The 21,318-nt window shown below is 40.5% G+C and overlaps 1 long non-coding RNA gene across 1 annotated transcript; it reads right to left on the bottom strand.

Annotated features, from left to right (window-relative positions):
* Positions 1 to 683: 683 nt before the first annotated feature.
* On the bottom strand, positions 684 to 6,022 carry LOC137501856 (uncharacterized). The gene is made up of 3 exons (XR_011018656.1): positions 5,921 to 6,022; positions 5,735 to 5,788; positions 684 to 782 (listed from the first exon to the last, which is right to left on the bottom strand). It is a non-coding gene; the product is annotated as an uncharacterized lncRNA (long non-coding RNA).
* Between the last annotated feature and the right edge of the window lie 15,296 nt (positions 6,023 to 21,318).

Here is a 21,318-nt window from a genome sequence, read left to right as displayed (position 1 = left end):
AGAACATTACATTAGATTAAAAAAACATAACAAGACTAGAATTGTGCATTGCACTCGATGTTGTTAACCTTAACATGTGATCAGAACATTAATTGAAGTGTTCAAAACACTAAATAAGTGATCGAGACTAGAATAGAACACGATACCACATGTTTGAGAATACCTTTATGCATATCGTGTAACTGTAGTGATGCATGTTTAGACTTGAACACATACTGCTGTTAGAAAACCTATTACAACTAGAATTGCATACTATAGTTTGATGTTGTTGAACACTGCATTGCAAGACTAGAATCAAGCACTGTTTAGAAAGAAAAATTCTCTTCTCAACATACTAACTAAGCTGCTCTTCTTCCTCTGTCAAGGTACATCTCGTTCGAACATGCATTGCAAAAGCAAGATTGCGCAAGTTTAGACTGGAACACATACTACTGTTCAAAAACATATACATACTATAGTTCGATGTTGTAGAACACTGCATTACAGGCCTAGAATCAGACACTGTTTAAAAAAAAAATATCTTCACAACATACCTACTGAGCTAGACGATAACATACTTACGAATTTGCTCAGCACCTTCTTTCTTGCTCTTCTTCTTCTTCGAGAGGAAGGAGTAGGAGGGGGAGAAGGTAATACCTAATCCAAAATAAAAGAATATGCTAATTCTACATTATTTATTTTATATTAAATACTACAACTTACCCTTAGGACTTTCACTAGTGTTTAGCTTGCTGTTCGACTTTACAACAGTATAAACCTTTACTTCAGAGATGTCGATGTGCCTAAAAAGAACAAAAATATATGAATGTAGCGTAGAAGCACTTGTGATGATAGGATATGAAAGGGCAAATCAGCTAGCCTAGAGTTGCGCTGTTTAGAAGAAAGCAAGTTTCAACCTATAGAGGTTAGACATTGTTGTGAGTTTGAAGTTACAAGATTAACCTCTTCCTTGTCTACACCTTCTAATCCTCCCATCGTAAAATGCTAAAAACAATGAAGGTTACAAAAGCTACTTGGTTTGTTAACAGCTAACCTAGCTACCTTCAACTCAAAGACCTTTATTACCTAGCGTAAAAGCAAATGTAATAATACGTTATGAAAGGACAAGTCAGCTAGCCTAGAGTAGCGATGTTTAGAACAAAACCAAGTTTCAAACTATTGAGGTCAGACATTGTTGTGAGTTTGAAGTTACGAGATTAACCTCTTCCTTGTCTACACCTTCTAATCCTAGTATCTTAAAATGCTAAAAACAATGAAGGTTACAAAAGCTACTTGGTTTGTTAACAGCGAACCTAGCTACCTTCAACTCAAAAACCTTTATTACCTAGCGTAAAAGCAAATGTAATAATACGATATGAAAGGACAAGTCAGCTAGCCTAGAGTTGCGATGTTTAGAAGAAACCAAGTTTCAAACTATTGAGGTCAGACATTGTTGTGAGTTTGAAGTTACGAGATTAACCTCTTCCTTGTCTACACCTTCTAATCCTAGTATCGTAAAATGCTAAAAACAATGAAGGTTACAAAAGCTACTTGGTTTGTTAACAGCTAACCTAGCTACCTTCAACTCAAAGACCTTTATTACCTAGCGTAAAAGCAAATGTAATAATACGAAATGAAAGATCAAAAATTAGATGTATGGCTTTTCAGGCGTTTGCTCTATTAACCCAGCATTTCGTCCATTTGGAATTGCTAGGCGGGCATTAATTCCATTGTGGAGTCTTATCTCCCGTATGCAGTTATCAGACTGTGCCTAATAAAAGGCTTCTGATAAGTTCACCTGCATTCACATAAGTAAAAGAAGCTGTGACGAAAATATCCCACCCCGTAAGCCCCTAACCCCGTAAAAACCCACCCCATCCCATCACAGGAACCCCTGGCGACCTCCCCCGCCCCCAACATCAGGATACATGTTAAATGTACTAACAAAACCCTCCTATGTTTCAGAAGCAGTGCCTTCCAACCAGAACCAAGATAATTTTCCATCAAGCAACAACAAATGTAAATCTGCTGTAAATACCCAGAACAACTTGTAAATAACTCCATTTTGGACTACTCATAATTATGTAAAGCAAGACAATGTATTGTAAATAACAACGTATTGTAAACATCAAGCACTATAATAATCAAATGTAAATAACCAAGTTCTGTAAATAGCCAATCTCTGTAAATAACCAAGTGTAGATAGTCCATAGCGCAACAGATGTAAATATTGTATTGTAAATATCAAGCTTTGTTTATCCAAGATCTGTTAATAACCAAGTGTAGATAGTCCATAGTTTAACAGATGTAAATATCCTAATAACCCCCCAATAAAAAAAATAAAAAAAGGGGGGGAAGGGATATATTAAATACACAGTAGGCAAACCAATAAACAAGTAAAATGTTACAGCACATGTAAAAAATCTTAATGTAAAAACCCTTAAATTGTAAAAATGTAAAATGAATACTGTACATATTGAAGAAATCAATAAATACTTAGTCAAGAGGTCGAGACCCCCTCCAAACTCCTACAACTTAGCAAAGCTCCATCCTTCTCTACCAATCCCACCAAATCCCCAAACCCCGCCAAATCTCCTGGCCAGAGAGAAGGCGTAACCTTCTAGGTGGCCCGCCCCTCCCCTTCGGGGAGGGGAATGAAAACATCCCCCTTGGTCCTTGGTCACCTGCATACACCCCAGCATCAGTGGGTAGGGTCTGACACATCCCACTCTGAAGAGTCTAGTGTCAGACCTAAGACGAAATGCTGGGTTAATAGAGCAAACGCCTGAAAAGCCATACATCTAATTTTTGATCTGATTTTGATATGCTCTATTGGTGGATAAATATCTAATTCCCTCCATGGGAACTTAGAATTTCCATTTGGAATTGCTAGGCGGGCATTAATTCCATTGTGGAGTCTTATCTCCCGTATACAGTTATCAGACTGTGCCTAATAAAAGGCTTCTGATAAGTTCACCTGCATACACCCCAGCATCAGTGGGTAGGGTCTGACACATCCCACTCTGAAGAGTCTAGTATCAGACCTAAGACGAAATGCTGGGTTAATAGAGCAAACGCCTGAAAAGCCATACATCTAATTTTTAATCTGATTTTGATATGCTCTATTGGTGGAAAAATATCTAATTCCCTCCATGGGAACTTAGAATTTCCATTTGGAATTGCTAGGCGGGCATTAATTCCATTGTGGAGTCTTATCTCCCGTATGCAGTTATCAGACTGTGCCTAATAAAAGGCTTCTGATAAGTTCACCTGCATACACCCCAGCATCAGTGGGTAGGGTCTGACACATCCCACTCTGAAGAGTCTAGTGTCAGACCTAAGACGAAATGCTGGGTTAATAGAGCAAACGCCTGAAAAGCCATACATCTAATTTTTGATCTGATTTTGATATGCTCTATTGGTGGAAAAATATCTAATTCCCTCCATGGGAACTTAGAATTTCCATTTGGAATTGCTAGGCGGGCATTAATTCCATTGTGGAGTCTTATCTCCCGTATGCAGTTATCAGACTGTGCCTAATAAAAGGCTTCTGATAAGTTCACCTGCATACACCCCAGCATCAGTGGGTAGGGTCTGACACATCCCACTCTGAAGAGTCTAGTGTCAGACCTAAGACGAAATGCTGGGTTAATAGAGCAAACGCCTGAAAAGCCATACATCTAATTTTTGATCTGATTTTGATATGCTCTATTGGTGGAAAAATATCTAATTCCCTCCATGGAAACTTAGAATTTCCATTTGGAATTGCTAGGCGGGCATTAATTCCATTGTGGAGTCTTATCTCCCGTATACAGTTATCAGACTGTGCCTAATAAAAGGCTTCTGATAAGTTCACCTGCATACACCCCAGCATCAGTGGGTAGGGTCTGACACGTCCCACTCTGAAGAGTCTAGTGTCAGACCTAAGACGAAATGCTGGGTTAATAGAGCAAACGCCTGAAAAGCCATACATCTAATTTTTGATCTGATTTTGATATGCTCTATTGGTGGAAAAATATCTAATTCCCTCCATGGGAACTTAGAATTTCCATTTGGAATTGCTAGGCGGGCATTAATTCCATTGTGGAGTCTTATCTCCCGTATGCAGTTATCAGACTGTGCCTAATAAAAGGCTTCTGATAAGTTCACCTGCATACACCCCAGCATCAGTGGGTAGGGTCTGACACATCCCACTCTGAAGAGTCTAGTGTCAGACCTAAGACGAAATGCTGGGTTAATAGAGCAAACGCCTGAAAAGCCATACATCTAATTTTTGATCTGATTTTGATATGCTCTATTGGTGGAAAAATAACTAATTCCCTCCATGGGAACTTAGAATTTCCATTTACGATATGAAAGGACAAGTCAGCTAGCCTAGAGTTGCGATGTTTAGAAGAAACCAAGTTTCAACCTATTGAGGTCGGACATTGTTGTGAGAGTGAAGTTACGAGATTAACCTCTTCCTTCTCTACACTTTCTAATCTACCTATCGTAAAATGCTAAAACATTGAAGGTTGCAAGAGTTACTCGGTTTGTTAACAGGAAACCTAGCTATCTTTAACTCAAAGACCTCTATTACCTAGCGTAAAAGCCCTTGTAATCGTACGATATGAAAGGACAAGTCGGCTAGCCTAGAGTTGCGATGTTTAGAAGAAACCAAGTTTCAACCTATTGAGGTCGGACATTGTTGTGAGAGTGAAGTTACGAGATTAACCTCTTCCTTCTCTACACTTTCTAATCTACCTATCGTAAAATGCTAAAACATTGAAGGTTGCAAGAGTTACTCGGTTTGTTAACAGCAAACCTAGCTATCTCTAAGTCAAAGACCTCTATTACCTAGCGTAAAAGCCCTTGTAATCGTACGATATGAAAGGACAAGTCGGCTAGCCTAGAGTTGCGATGTTTGGAAGAAACCAAGTTTCAACCTATTGAGGTCAGACATTGCTGTGAGTTTGAAGTTACGTGATTAACCTCTTCCTTCTCTACACTTTCTAATCTACCTATCGTAAAATGCTAAAAACATTGAAGGTTGCAAGAGTTACTCGGTTTGTTAACAGCTAACCTAGCTATCTTTAACTCAAAGACCTTTATTGCCTAGCGTAAAAGGAAATTAACAATAGGATAAGAAGGGACAAGTCAGCTAGCCTAGAGTTGCGATGTTAAGAAGAAACCAAGTTTCAACCTATTGAGGTCACACATTGTTGTGAGTTTGAAGTTACGAGATTAAACTCTTCCTTGTCTACACCTTCTAATTCTCCTATCGTAAAATACTAAAACTTTGAAGGTTACAAACTTTACTTGGTTTGTTAACAGCTAACCTAGCTACCTTCAACTCAAAGACCTTTATTACCTAGCGTAAGAGCAGATGTAATAATACGATATGAAAGGACAAGTCAGCTAGCCTAGAGTTGCGATGTTTAGAAGAAAGAAGTTTCAACCTATTCAGGTCAGACATTGTTGTTAGTTTGAAGTTACAAGATTAACCTCTTCCTTGCCTACGCCTTCTAATCCTCCTATCGTAAAATGCTAAAAACAATGAAGGTTGCAAAAGCTACTTGGTTTGTTAACAGCTAACCTAGCTATCTTTACTAGCGTAAAAGCACTCGTGATGAATGGATATAGAAGGGTAAGTCAGCCTGCCTAGCCTTCTTTACTAGCGTAAAAGCACTTGCGATGATAGGATATGAAAGGGTAAGCTAGCGTAGAAGCGGCTTTCGAACAAAAATGCAAACAGTAACTAACAGTTTAGGCTTACCTTAAGTTGAAGGCTGCAAACTGGAGAATAATATTTACAGCAGACAGTGATTTTCTAAAAAACAAAGAAAATAGAAATCGTAAATAATAATAATAGTAATAATAATAATAATAATAATAATAATAATAATAATAATAATAATAATAATAATAATAATAATAATAATAATCAAGGAATTAATCTTACCTTCTGTTTTTACTACTAGACGGTAGGTGAGCCACTAAAGGATACGCACACAGAGAATTGCGAGGAGCGGTTCACACGGGCTGCACCGAGTAAATATGCAGCTTATCACTAAGCGGATGTAGGAGTTGCAGACGTGTGCGGTGAACTACGTACTCTGCTGATGCATCACATTCCAACGGCAGCTCGCCGGCCTGATGTAGCGTGTGTGTGTAGGCTTGCTTCAAACTTCATCTAAAAACACACATCCCAGATATTTTTCTTGTTCAGGTACTCTAAAGTCTGCTTTTTTGAAACCCGGTGCTAGAACATACCTACCAGCGAGGTATAACGCCTGAACTACACTAGGAAGCAGCTAGGCTGCTGCTCTTCTACTCCTAGTCCTGTTTTACGACCGCATGCCCTTCCTGACACGAGATTTTAAGTCGTAAGAACCTGTTTTAGAGACGGATGCCCTTTTAGAATTTTAAATCACAGAATCTAGTGTTTCACATCATGAACCATTGTTTTACGGCTAGATGCCCTTCCTGACACTGAAAGACCGGGATTTAGTTAGTTACCCTTCCTAATGTGACAAGACCAGGATTTATTTTTCGCTAAGTTACAAAAGCATGTTAGGTGCAAGTTATGCTAAGCAAACAATCGCTGTCTTACGCAAGCTGTTCAGAACTGTAGTCTTGTTTTCTCTTAGAACAAAGGTATACCTCAAACATGTTCTAAACACATCAATCGAATAAAGATGGCAGCACGATGCTCTTTTGATTAAAGCTGGCAGCTTGCCAAATTGTCCGCCATCATATTTCAACTAAAGAGTGCGGCACGGTGCTCTGTAGATTAAATATGGCTGATGTGGAATTTCCCGCCACCACATTTCAACTAAAGAGTGCGGCACTGCGCTCTCTTGATCAAAGACGGCGGATGACAGCTGACGAAATTGCCCGCTAAAAAGTTTCTAGCTAAAGAGTGTGGCACGGTGCTCTGTAGTTTAAAGATGGCGGATGACAGCTGACGAAATTGCCCGCTACTACATGCAATAAAGAGGGCAGCACGGTGTTCTGTAGTTTAAAGATGGCGGATGACAGCTGACGAAATTCCCCGCATGATAGCAGCACGGTGCTCTGTAGATTAAAGATGGTGGATGACAGCTGAAGAAATTACCCGCTACTACTAGTCTTAAAGAGGGCAGCACGGTGCTCTGTAGATTAAAGATGGCGGATGACAGCTGACGAAATTTCCCGCATGATAGCAGCACGGTGCTCTGTTGATTAAAGATGGTGGATGACAGCTGTCAATAAAGCACGTAGATTTGTTTCCAAAGAAGAGCACGTAGAAGTTTCAAATTGCCGCCACCACATTTCAAAGGTAAGTAGCTGAAGAGTGCAGCACGGTGCTTTCTTGATTAAAGATGGCGGATGACAGCTGTCAAAAAAGCATGTGGGTTTGCTTCCAAACAAGAGCACGTGAAATTTGCCGCCACCACATTTCAAAGGTAAGTAGCTGAAGAGTGCAGCACTGTGCTCTCTTGATTAAAGATGGTTGATGACAGCTGACGGAACTTTTCAAATTGCATGCTACTACGTGCCATAAAGAGGGCAGCACGGTGCTCTGTAGATTAAAGATGGCGGATGACAGCTGATGAAATTACCTGCAAGAGGGCAGCACGGTGCTCTCTTGATTAAAGATGGCGGACGACAGCTGTCAAAAAAGCACGTGGATTTGTTTACCGACTCAAATCTCGCGCTAGTAAGGTTAAGTTGGCAGCATTAAGGTTTAGGCCCGTCAAGATGGCAGCACTGAGGTTTGCGATACGTTGTTGTCTGTCAAAAAGCACGTGGCTGTAAAAAAGGCACGTGGCTTTGTTTACAAATTAAAATCTCGCGCCATAATTCAAATCTCCCGCCAAAATTCAAATCTCCCGTGGGAGGACGAGGCCTCTCCCGAGAGCGGGAGGAGGAGGAGGCCGCCGAATCCCTGTATTATACTACTTCCAACCGAGCAGCAGTGGTTCACTACCCGAAAGTAGTTCGGCCCAGAAAAAGGAAGCTGTCTAAAACTTTGAATATACAATATCTTTTTTTTTTTGCTAGTTGCTTTACGTCGCACCGACACAGATAGGTCTTATGGTGACGATATACAATATCAGAATCTAGTGTGCATTGTGTACGAATATGACAATTAATTTACGAAGAGGTCATATTTCATAAGAATCTCAAATTTTCCAACTTCAAGTGTTAGAAAAATCATAACACCGAAAAACGGGTAATGAAGAGACGTAAACTGGATGACTAACTTTGCAATTTAATTAGATGTGAGATGAAGGATGGAGGAGCAGTTTACCCATTTAAAAAGTGGTTAGATTTTTTCGTATGAAGAAAGCACATTATCTCAGTCCATGGGAAAGATTATACCTGATAAAGATACCAGAAACAGTCGTTCTTCAGATTCTATCAAATCACATTTCATTTATTATCTCGAATTATTGAGTATTATTAACAAGAAGAAGAATATTTATGTTCAGTTTCTATATGTATCATCCATAGATTAGTTTGATGTAGATTTCCATGCCATCCATGCTGAGCTAAACTTTTCATAATTTTCATAACTTTTATTGCTCTAATCTGCTTGTCCTATTTTATGAGGAGGGCCTCGCCTACGTAGGCGCGCTTATACTCATATGCTAGCTGAGAGTGCAGGCTTAACCCCACGCTGACCGTGCGTTAACCTAACTACGCGCTGGCTAAGAGTAGGACTTAACCTCACAAACTGCCTAAGAGGCTTAACCTCACGCTGACTACGGTTTGACCCAATCTAACTCGCACGCTGGCTAATTGCAGGCATAACTTGACGCTGACCTCGTGTTAACTTAACCTAACCTAACTCACACGCAGGCTAAGTGCAGGCTTAACTTCACTCTGAACACGCGTTAACATAGCCTGACTCACACGCTGGTAAGAGTGGTGGTGGTGATTATTGTTTAAAGAGGAAGTGCAACTAGGCAATCATCCTCCACGTTGGTAAGAGTCCAGGTTTAAAGTTACACTGTCCATGTGTAAGCTTCAAACGATGGAAGGATTAATGTCACGCTAACGTCATGTTAACCTCACGCGCTGGAAGGATTCACGTCAAGATGACCACGGGTTAACCTCACACGTTGGCTAAGATTGCACGCTAAACCTAACTCACACGCTGGCTATCAGTGCAGGCTTAACCTCAGGCTCACCATGCGTTAACCTAATCTAACTCGCATGATGTGTAAGAGTGCTAATGTTATTGAATTTTTGAAAGTGCTTAATGGCTTTTAACTGTATAGGAAACAGTCAGGCTTAAGCTAACTAAGTAAAAATATAGCCTAGTGTGTATGGGCTGAAGTCGGAGGCCTCGTGCTCTTAACAGGCTGCCCTTCCTAACCTTAGTCCTTGGTCGTCTGATGTAGTAAAAATAACTTTTATTTTCTCTGCAGGCGTGAGAACGGTGGAATTCTGTTGTAAGAGGCGACTAAAAGGGCACTTTAATGTCTAATAGCACTAGTCAACCAGGTTTTTGCCACATAGGTGAAAATGGGCATATAGAGTCGTAAACGATTAGCTATTAAAAGATATGAATCACCCACAATTTTTTGTAAATAATAATAATAATATTATTAATAATAATAATAATAATAATAATAATAATAATAATAATAATCGTATGGCCTCAGCTACTGTGTGCAGACATTTCAATTTGGCGCCATCTGGATGTCTGCTCGTCAATTTCGACGTTCCATTTTACTCTAAGGCCACTAGATGGCAGAGAAAACCGGATCTCTCTTGGGCGCCTGTGGCTGAGATGTAATGAATTTTGTCGGTTGAATAGCAAATGAGAAACCAGAGATCTTTTACTTGCCGACATCGTGCGACATGGACTGTCGAATGGGCTTTTTTCCGCCCTTCAAAATCCGACTACAACTGCCGGGTTTGAACTCGCTTTCTTGGGATCCGGAGGACGACACACTACCGCTGATCCACAGAGGCAGCTTTTGTAAATAACAAAAATATGTATTAAAAAGCAAAAATTAATTTAGTGAAACATGGACCTTTATAAATGCTCCAGATGTTCCCTAAAAGCACAAACAGTTGCTCTCTTTTAAGTACATAACAATATGTGTGACCTTGCACCAGACAAGCAAAAAGTGGCCTTCCCTTTACAAATATTCACATTTTAGGTTCAATTTCAGATTTATCTTGCACATGAAAAGTGGTTTGGTTTGAAGTGGCTGTTATGAGCTTTTATTTTATTTTCTCTGCAATGAGGAAATGTCGTCGTAGTTGTGTAAATTCGCCAGAAAATTAACGTTACGTGTGTGGGCAGCTCTCTATAAAATATCCGCCTCGATTTTTGACTTAAGGAAGCTATTTCGAAGCTGAAGAGTGGGCTTGTGCATTTCGCGGTGCCATCCAACAAACCATGAAAACGACTCTTAATTTTACATGCATACATTATAATTATAGACCGTTATGCCCTTCAGCGTTCAGTCTGCAAGCCTCTGTGACTTTACTAAACGTCGCCACAATCCTCTATTTGCAACTAGTGCTGTGGCCTCATTCATTTCTATACATCTTATCTTTAAATTGTTAGAACTGAGTCAAACCATCGTCATCTTTGTCTCCCTCCACTTCTGTTACCCTCCATAGCAGAGTCCATTATTCTCCTAGGTAACCTATCCTCCTCTATTCACCTCACATGACCCCAACACCGAAGCCGGTTTATGCGTACAGCTTCACCCATCGAGTTCATTCCTAAATTAGCCTTTATCTCCTCGTTCCGAGTAATCTCCCGTCATTGTTCCCACCTGTCTGTACCAGCAATTATTCTCGCTACTTTCATGTGTGTTACTTCTAACTTATGAATAAAATATCCTGAGTCCACCCAACTTTCACTCCCGTAAAGCAAAGTTGGTCTGAAAACAGACAGATGTAAAGTTAGTTTCGTCTGACTTCCTTCTTACAACTGTGAGCTCACTGCGTTAGCTTGACTGCACCTTGATTCAATCTCACTTACTATATTACCATCCCGGGAGAACACACAACCTAAATACTTTGTAATTATCGACCTGTTCTAGTTTTGTATCACCAATCTGACATTCAGTTCTGTTGAATTTCTTACATACTGACATCAATTCAGTCTTCGAAAGGCTAATATTCATAACATACTCATTGCACCTATTTCCAAGTTCCCAGATATTACACTGCAGGCTTTCAGCACAATTTGCCATTAAGACCAAGTCGTCAGCATAGGCTAGACTGTTTACTACATTTCCACCTAACTGAATCCCTCCCTGCCATTTTATGCCTTTCAGCAGATGATCCATGTAAACTACGAACAGCAAAGGTGAAAGATTACAGCCTTGTCTAACCCCTGTAAGTACCCTGAACCAAGAGCTCATTCTACCATCAATTCTCACTGAAGCCCAATTGTCAACATAAATGCCTTTGATTGATTGTAATAATATACCTTTAATTCCATAGTGCCCCAGTATGGCGAACATCTTTTCCCTCAGTAGCCTGCCATATGCTTTCTCTAGATCTACGAAACAAACATAGCTGCCTATTTCTCTCGGTAGCATTGTTCAATTACCTGGCGCATACTGAAAATCTGATCCTGACAGCCTCTCTGTAGTTTGAAACCACACTGGTCTTCATCCATCTTCATCTCAACTACTGATCGCACCCTCCCTGCCAAGATACCAGTGAATAATTTGCCTGGTATACTAATCAATGAGATACCTCGATAATTGTTGCAATACTTCCTGTTCCCTTGCTTATAGATAGGTGCAATTACTGCTTTTGTCCAATCTGCAGGTACCTTACCAACACTCCACGCTGATCTTACTACCCTCTGAAGCCATTTCATCCCTGCCTTCCACTATACTTAATCATTTCAGATCTAATTTCATCTATTCCTGCTGTTTTATGACACTGGAGTTTATCTACCATCCTTTCCACTTCCTCAAGCGTAAATTCACCAACATAATTTTCCTCCTCCCCGTGGCTTGGCTGTTTGCAACACCACCAGGATGATTTCATTTTACTTTGAGAAGCTGTTCAAAATATTGCCTCCATCTCTCCAGTGATTCCCTGGTATCTATTATGAGTTCACCTGAATTACTCAAAACACTATTCATTTCCTTATTCCCAACCTTCGTAAGATTCTTTATTACTGTCCAGAGAGGTTTCACTGCTGCTTGACCTATCCTTTCCAGGTTATTACCAAATTATTCCCACGACTTCTTTTTGGATTCAACTACTATTTGTTTTGCTCTGTTTCTTTCATCTATGTACAAATCCCTGTCTGCCTCGGCCCTTGTTTGAAGACATTTCTGATAAGCCTTCTTTTTGCGTTTACAAGCTGCTCTCACTTCATCATTCTACCAAGATGTTCACCTTTTCCCATCTTTACACACAGTTGTTCCTAGGCATTCCCTTGCTGTTTCTACTACAACATCCCTGCATGCCACCCATTCTCTTTCTATATCCTGAACCTGCTTACTGTCTGCTGTTCGAAACTTCTCCCTAATCATTTCCGTGTTCTTCTCTCTATTCACTTTCTCTATCCTAGGCCTAGGGATACTTAATTCAATACAGATCAGATAGTAGTCTGTATCATCGAAAAATCCCCGGAAAACTCGTACATTCCTAACAGATTTCCTTAATTCGAAGTCGGTTAAGATATAATCTATTAAGGTTCTGGTACCCCTAGCCTCCCATGTGTAGCGGTGAATAGTCTTATGCTTGAAGAATGTATTCGTAACTACTAAACCCATACTAGCACAGAAGTCCAGCAAACGCTTCCCATTCCCATTAACTTCCATGTCTTCCCCACATTTACCATCACCCTTTCGTATCATTCAGTTCTATTTCCAACTCTCGCATTGAAATCGCCCATTAGTACTATTCTAACCTTGTTATTGTCCGTGACCACGATTTCATTCAATGCTTCATAAAACTCAGCACCCTCACATGGTGAATACACGGACACAATTCTTGTCCTAATTCCTCCCACTGACAAATCTACCCACATCATTCGCTCATTTACGTGCCTAACATAAACTATGTTGCGTGCAATCGTATTCCTGATAAACAGCCCTACCCCATACCCTGCCCTTCCCTTTCTAACACCCGTCAAGTACACTTAATAATCTCCTATCTCTTCCTCGTTATCTCCCCTTACCAGAATATCACTTACTCCCAGCACATCCAGATGGATCCTCTTAGCTGACTCAGCCAGTTCTACTTTCTGTCTTTCTTCCATAAGCCCCATTAATATTGATAGCTCCCCATCGAATTCCATTCCGTTCGCCAAGTTGTTTCTAAGGAGTCCATCGCCTGTCAAATGGGAGTGGAACTCCGTTAGTCCCATAGGTCCTAGGCTTGTTTAAAATGTTCTGAGCTCGGTAAGTTCATGAAGCAAGATGCTACCCTACTTACACATAGTCCAAGTGAGGATCTCTCCTCTAAAGGGTTATGGACCACCGATGGATTGTATAGTCCTAGCCGCCTGAGCACAAGAAGGGTCATGACTCAGAATATGTCCGAGATGCCCACTCCCATTCCATAGCTACTGCTATCCCGACTCTCATGACCACTTACTGGGCCACTCTGCCGTTGCCCGTGGTTCACGAACTAGGACGTGACTACAGCAACCCACAACAAATATTGGGGGACATTTAATGAAAATAAAATTCAATATTGAATGTCTTCCTTGAAGGAAAACCTGAGGAGAAACTATTTCAGTAAATGGACAAGTTGACGAGCTCGAATCGTCCGCTTCCTTTAATCCAGATCCAGATCACAAATCACAACACCTCCTGGTCAATTAGCCCTTAGCCTACAAGGAATACGAAGCAGGGTCACTCGCAGTGCTCTCTTCAGAAACAGTGTCCGCCTGGCAGTGCGCGTCTTGACCACCGCAGCGCTAGTATACCACCTCACATTAGCACTCACTAGCATTGGTAACGGGAGTTAAAACCAGCACAAATATACCTCTACACTATACTTCCTGTATATTATATACGTTACTGAGCAGAATGAAGTAGAAAATAATAAATGTTCACCTTTTACACCTAGGAGTTCAATTCAGCTGTGGATTTTCACTTCACTTAACACACGTAACTGTCGAAATTTATGTCTGGCATTTAAAAGAGTATAAGGTCTGCACTAAATCTTTTTACTACCGCACCGTAGATTTTCAGTGAAAAGGAACGACCGTAACCATTTTCCTTGACATTTTCTTCTCATAAATTGTTTTTTTCACAAGAAGTATTCTCGGCGATACTCATCTGTCATGCCATTAGCTTAGTTAGTGATAGAGGGGCGCAGAAACTTCTGCACTACTATTCTGCTTATTCCTCAGGATGATCACTTTACCAACACTGTAGAATAGGATTTTTATCAACATGTGGCAACAGTATTTAGGTTAATGTTTGTGCTATTTTTTGGACTACCCAGCGTTACCGATATCATTTCGTCCGTTACTTGCCCCAGTTTCATCAGCAGTGAAACAAAACTTGGCTTTGGAACCTGAGACCACCTCTGTCTTTGATTTTTATTAATGACGTCAGCGGAGATGTACTACTAATTTTATCAACACACTCGACAACTCTGACCAAATACCCTCCAATATAAGCCATTGCAGCACTCGAAATAGAAAGTATGGTGCTCCTTCGCCTTCTTTTTCGATGCTTTCCAGCTGTGTTTGAAAATTTCTTGCTAACTCAGGATTCGTTGCTGCCGGTTCATCAGCATGATTTGTTGAGCTAGTACGTTTCCCTGTTGAGTTAGATGTTGCCATCCAGTCACTGCAGGCGGATTCATGTTTGGGGGCGTCATCAGGAGCACAAAAATTATTCAGGAAATGGGAGATGGGAGATGTTCTGGGTATAATTGATTTTACAACACATCTTCGTGGCACATCTTACTCAGCAGGTAATCACTAAAGACGCTGGGCATCGCATCAGACTTTAACCACTTTAGCTTTAGTTCAGGTTTGCAGTCACATTCCATAAAGTGATTACTGCACACGACGGAGCGGTCACTAGGGTTCCATAACTTATCCTTGGTACCACCTACACAACAGAATAAGGAAATTATTATCACCAGAACAGGAACAATAATAATAAGTAACCTAATTTTTGCCGTCACATTGTCTGCGTATTTACTGTGCCATACCTTGTCTGCTTATTGCTTTAATCCACAATTCCCTAGTTGGCTCTTGGCAAAGGAATTCATGGAAACTAGATCCAGGAACTTTATTTCTAGAGACTTGTTTACAAAACGGTACGCAACAGTACACCATTGTAATATAATTGACGGATTTTAACAATACGACGTCAACAGTAAACATACAACGTATAGAAATACCGCACCCGAGGTGTTCATGTGAGGTTGAATTGCAGCGCCTCTAGCGGCACAGGGCGGACAGCTATTAGTGGCACTGCCTTCGTGAAGTACAGGCCATACTGTAGCAAACGCGGGAAAGCAATCAGCTAATCGTTAGGGGGAAGTTTAGCACGTGAGTTAGTTGAGTTACATGTGAATTCTTCGCTGTTTTATTCAAATTTTTAACGTTGGCCGCATGTTTACTCAGATATATATCAGTCTGAGTCGTTATCGACTGCGTTATTAAGTGAAAAGTTCTCAATTAGTGAAGAAAACTTAGTGTGAGCGTGTATTCATGTGAGGCTATAGGTTAAGAATATCGCTCTGCGGTGTTTTAATTTTGTAGTTTATTTGTGTAATGATACGCATTGCTTGGTTCAGGAATACCATTGCACGCAACATAGTTTCTGTTAGGCACGTATCATTGCAGGATGCATCCGACCAACTAACACACACTAGCTCCCCACCCTAAGCCACATACCACCTTCATCCCTAAGAAGATCACAGTCACTGCTTAACTTGTGGAAGAAAATTGAAAACAATCCTCTCCCCTATTCATTCCGACATAGCAGTTTCCCCAGATAAACGACTGAAATCCAGACACCCTTCTTGAGGTACTGCAGTGAATTTACAGGACGCCTGGAGAGAACAGTGGCAACAGCAATCCTCATTACCACATCATCACATCATTGGGAACCCATGCAAGTGCCCAGATGGTTTTTCTCTTCCCAGACGGCAGTGGAGGATACTAAATCGAATTAGGACCGGCCAAGGTAGATGTGGAGCCACTCTCTTCAAATGGGGATGGAAGGCATCACCGCAATGTGACTGCGGACAAGAGGAGCAGACAGTGGATCACATTGCATTTGAGTGTCCTTTGCGTGGTTACAGAGGCTCTATGGAGGACTTAAACTGTGTCTCAAACGAAGCTCTTCTCTGGCTATTAAATTTCGACATGGAACTTTAGTTATGAACTTAGGATGGTAGTTGTATATAGTGTATATAATATTGTATTCATTATACGCTAAATAAATAAATATGTGTAATGTTATATCCATAGTGTCAAATGAATTAAGTTAATGCATTCAGCGCTTTATTATCAACCACGATGTGTATATAATTGAATTAACGTTATAAGTGAGAGAAACCACCATGCTAAAAGTTGCTGTGTACCTGGCTGCAAAGCAAATTTTACAGGAGGAGAGTACACCGCAGTATTTGTATTTCCTTCTGATGAAGAAAGAGTTCGTTTATGGAAGAAGGTTAATCCTAGGGAGAAATTAATAGTTAATCACCACACAATTTCCTGAATACTAAATCCTGAGGCAAATAAGAGAGTCTCGTCCAGATGGTGAGTTAAAATGTCTTATTATGTCAAAAACATGGGTAATATTATATATATATATTATGTAATCAGTCTTACGGCTTATTTGAGTTCGGTGTATCTGAAAATTCAAGTCCAGTCTATGCATTTTACTATTTTAGGTAGAAATGTATTCCGAAATAACACTGCTGAGATTTTTCCTATCAAATTTCAAATCATAGGCAATGAAACATGGTTATTCCATAAAAACTTAATACGAAAATAATTGTATAGACATTATTGTCAAACAATAACTGAATTTCGTGATAGTGACAGTAAATGTTTTGTTATTCTTGGCGGTTAGGTTACTTGTAATCTTTCTTGTAGGTACTGAATTGGTGGTACAGAAATAATTTACATTTGTAGTATATTGTATTGGTAATTGGTTGTTTGTTTTCTATCAGCGTGTTTGATGTGAATGCTTCAGTTGACTAGAAAATGGATAGAAATCGCAAGAATATGTCTCAAAGTGTTAGCCTGTACTTACAGAAAAGAATGGATATACGCGAGAAATGGAACATTAAGGGGAATTGTCAGAACTAACACATATTTATAATTAGTTTTTGGTTTTATAAGGTGTTAACAGTTTCTTAAGTCATTTAAACGAGTGTGTTATTCAAGTGGAGCGGATGCGTATCGCCTCCGAGTCCCAGCCAAAGTGTGACGTCATCAGAGCTACAGTATGGCCTGTATATCACGAAGGCAGTGTTAGTGGCTACTTGTAGGCTAAGATCAGCCAGACCAAAATGACTTCGTGAGCGATTTGAATCTCACAAAATAGCAGGCTGGGGTGCTGGGACCGCGACTGTACCAATGGAATTTACTTGCTCCCAAGACCAGAATTTCATCTTTTAGGAAGATGGATGAACAGTTTTCCGGTTACTATGCTATGTGCATGAAAAGATAAAGATGGTTTAATGAATCTGTGGCAGTATTAATACAGCAGTGGGAATCGATTGAAATTTCTTAATCTATTGTTTTAAAATAATTTTTTGGTGTTGTATAAGATTTTATTTTATTTGTACATTTGGACTTGGAAGAATTATGTTTTAGAAACTCCGTTTTAAGTGTCGTATCAAAATCATCATTTATCTGTGAATTTTAATGTTTTCATTTTTAAAATCAAAAATTTTGAAACAGTGTGTACCTGCACGTGGAGTTCTAGAAGCACATTTATTATCAGCAAGAACGAAGAGACTTTTGATTCGCTGCTGAATTCTCGAACAAGCTGGTGCGATCCCAGCCAACAACCTCATCAAATATCATCACCAATTTAAACATAAAATTCTAGCATTAACTACAGAATAATATTTTGAGTCGATATTTTAACTCACTAGTTTGTTCCTACAGTGTGGGAGACAATCCATGTTTGGGATCCAGGATTCGATTCCACACGAAGTGGCGAACATTTTGTCCATTAGGAAGATGCTTATAAATTTTCATTTGCATTATAGGCTATTCGTACTGTATTTACTCACGATACCAAATCATACGCACGATTAAGAGCAGAAAGATTAAATTAAGTACACAATATTGATAAATGTAGAGCGGAACTGGTCATAAACTTAACATCAACTGTCTGTTTATAAACTCTGTTTACTTCGTCAGCTGCCCTCGCCAACATCATTTACAAACACCCCGAAATAATCCATTTCAGAGTATTCAATGGTCAAATTATTATTTGACATAGCTAGGTTTGGCGCTTGAAATGCCTCGTCCGACCAAGTGTCATTTCTTATCATCACGTCTATTATCACTCCCTATCACTTCACTGATATCCTCACTGTCGAAATCCACGTCCGACCCAATCTCCGTAAGATTTCCTCCGGACGTCGCAGCCGTCATTCAAACACGGTGTTTACAACTGTGACAAAAGAAAAACGATTATCAGCAGAACTATCCGCGGAAAGAGTATTAACTACTCAGTTTGAAGTGTGACTAACAAATGGCACAGTTATATATATATATATCGATTATATTAGACTGCAGCACTGGCGGACCATTTCAGACAGCTCGAGTATAGTCGATCGTAGCAGTGAAAAAGTGAATGTAATTAGTGAATGTGAAAGTCGAGGGTGAAGCCTGTTTGCTGATTGGTTCTCTTTGGTGGTTGCACCTTTTCGTGTTTCTCAATCTTACCCGTGAGCGAGGTATGATCTCTGCCTTTGAGCGGACGGGCTCCTCTATCGGTCCCGTCATGGGATACCTGGTCTCAGGGTAAGCACTGTTTTCTCCTTTTATTCCGGTTATTAACATGTACAACAAAATTACGATGCCATTTATATTGTCGGTGATTTCAACTTAGAAATTACGTGGTCCAGAAATGCTGCACCTGTTCCAAATAACCCCCTCCCCAATAAATTCCTTTCCGCTTTCTATGATTTATTCCTTCATCAGTTAATGTTCGAAGCCACGCGTATTACGCAAACAACACGTTCAACCCTTGATCTTTTCCTAAGTAATATACCACAGTCCGTCCAATCTGTTAATACTATCCCTGGATTCTGTGACCATCAGGCAATCCTCGCAACACTGACCCTTATAAAACCATCCCCCAAACTCCATACCAGAACAGTTTATAATTTTTCCCGAACAAACTGGAACGATCTATCCACTTTACTATCCAACCGCCTCCCCGTTCTCACCTCAGATTTCACCGGCAGTACTGACATAAACAAGATATGGAACGACTGGAAGAAAATTTTCTTTCAATGCGTAGAAGAAACCACACCAACAGTAAATATAACCAGCAGACGGAAATCTCCATGGATTACCAAGGAGATAGTGCGAGAAATTCGAAGAAGGGACCGCCTGTACCAGAAATGGAAAAGAAAACCAACCGATTATGAGTGGGAGAAATACAGGCTGGCTAGGAACAAGGCTAAACAATCTATCAGAGATTCCTACGATTCTTACATCTACAGTCTCAACACCAACTCCAAGGAACTCTGGGCTCTTCTCAGAAGTAAAGGTTGCAACAGAGCTCCATCTGTATTTAAACATAACGGTACGGCAGTCTCAACACCAGAAGAAATTGCAGACACCTTCAATAGGAAATTTAAAAGTAACTTCTCCGTCCCTACTGAGGAAGAGAACATGCTATATTCAAGGACAACATTTACCCCTCTCTTCCCTCTAACCAACCTGTATTTCTCAACGAATGAAGTAAAGGAGAGCCTTCTGAAAACAAGACCTCATGCCGCGACCGGGCCGGACCGATGCCAGCAATAATTCTCAAGAATTGTGCAGTCGCCTTGGCGCCCTCGCTTTGCGCTCTCTTCAACTGTTCCATTAATACCGGGTCTGTACCTTTGGAGTGTAAAGAAGCCAACGTAGTGCCAGTTTTCAAAGATGGAGATAAGGAAAACGTAGATGATTACCGGCCAGTTTCTATAACATCAGGGGTCTGTAAATGTATGGAACGTCTAGTTGCTAAATGTATGTTGGATTTTCTCAAGGAGAGAAACCTGCTGAACTCAAACCAGCACGGCTTCATTCCGGGAAAATCCTGCACAACACTTCTAACAAAAGTCATTGATGACTGGCAGTTCTCTTTGGAGCAGACTGATGTCTCACAAATAGACTGTGTGACTCTGGACTGGAGCAAAGCTTTTGACCAGGTGTCACATCAAAGACTTCTGTTAAAACTTAGCAACTACGGCATTCAGGGTAAACTGCTGTCATGGTTGAGGTCATTTTTGGTGGGTCGAACGCAATGTGTTGTGTACGGAGGAGCCAAATCAGACCAAACCACAATTACTTCTGGAGTAATTCAGGGCAGTGTGATAGGGCCCCTCCTGTACACGATTTATGCTCTCGACTTACCGGATTGTGTAAATTCGACCATGGCGCAGTATGCCGATGACACAGTCATTTACAGAGCCATGAAAAACAGTGATGATATTGTACAATTCCAATCGGATCTGGATAGTATAGCTCAGTGGTGTGAGGTAAATAGATTGTATATAAATATTAAGAAGTGTAAATATATAAGACTAAGCAGAGCTAAACAACCACTCCAGAACCAACCTACTCTATGTGGAATCCAACTGCCGACTTCTAACTCCATCAGACTGCTCGGTATTCACATTACGGACAATCTGAAATGGAATAAACACGTGGAGGAAGTGAGGTGTAAGGCATACCGGTCGCTAGGTTTCGTCCGTAGATGTCTCTCGGGAGGAAGAAGTAAAGCCCTACGAACGGCTTATATTTCCCTTGTGCGGCCCATACTATTACATGGCCTTCCTTCCTGGCATCCAACTACAACGGAAAATATGAGGAAACTAGAAGGTATCCAGCGACGAGCAGAACGTTTAAATAACAAACACATCCCCTTAAACACAGCCAGGTCATTGCCACCAGTGAACTCGCTATGTACACAAATAGATGTAGCCTTCCTTAGGAAATCCCTGACAGATCACACACACCTCTCCCCTTTCCACCGCCTGCAGCTCAATTACCGCTCTGTTAAAAGAGGCCAAGGAGTTACTCTTGTCCCTCCCTTCGCTAGAACAACCTCATATTTAAATGGGTTTTACTCAAGGGCTGCTCGTACGTGGAACCTTATACCATCCGAGGTAAAGCTACTTCCTCTTCCTCACTTCCTCCGCGAAGTAAAGAAA

This window comes from Anabrus simplex, chromosome 8 (genome assembly GCF_040414725.1).
Source record: "Anabrus simplex isolate iqAnaSimp1 chromosome 8, ASM4041472v1, whole genome shotgun sequence".
Taxonomy (NCBI): Eukaryota; Metazoa; Arthropoda; class Insecta; order Orthoptera; family Tettigoniidae; genus Anabrus; species Anabrus simplex.
Note: the sequence above shows the minus strand (reverse complement) of the source record. Positions and strands in the feature narration are given on the sequence as shown.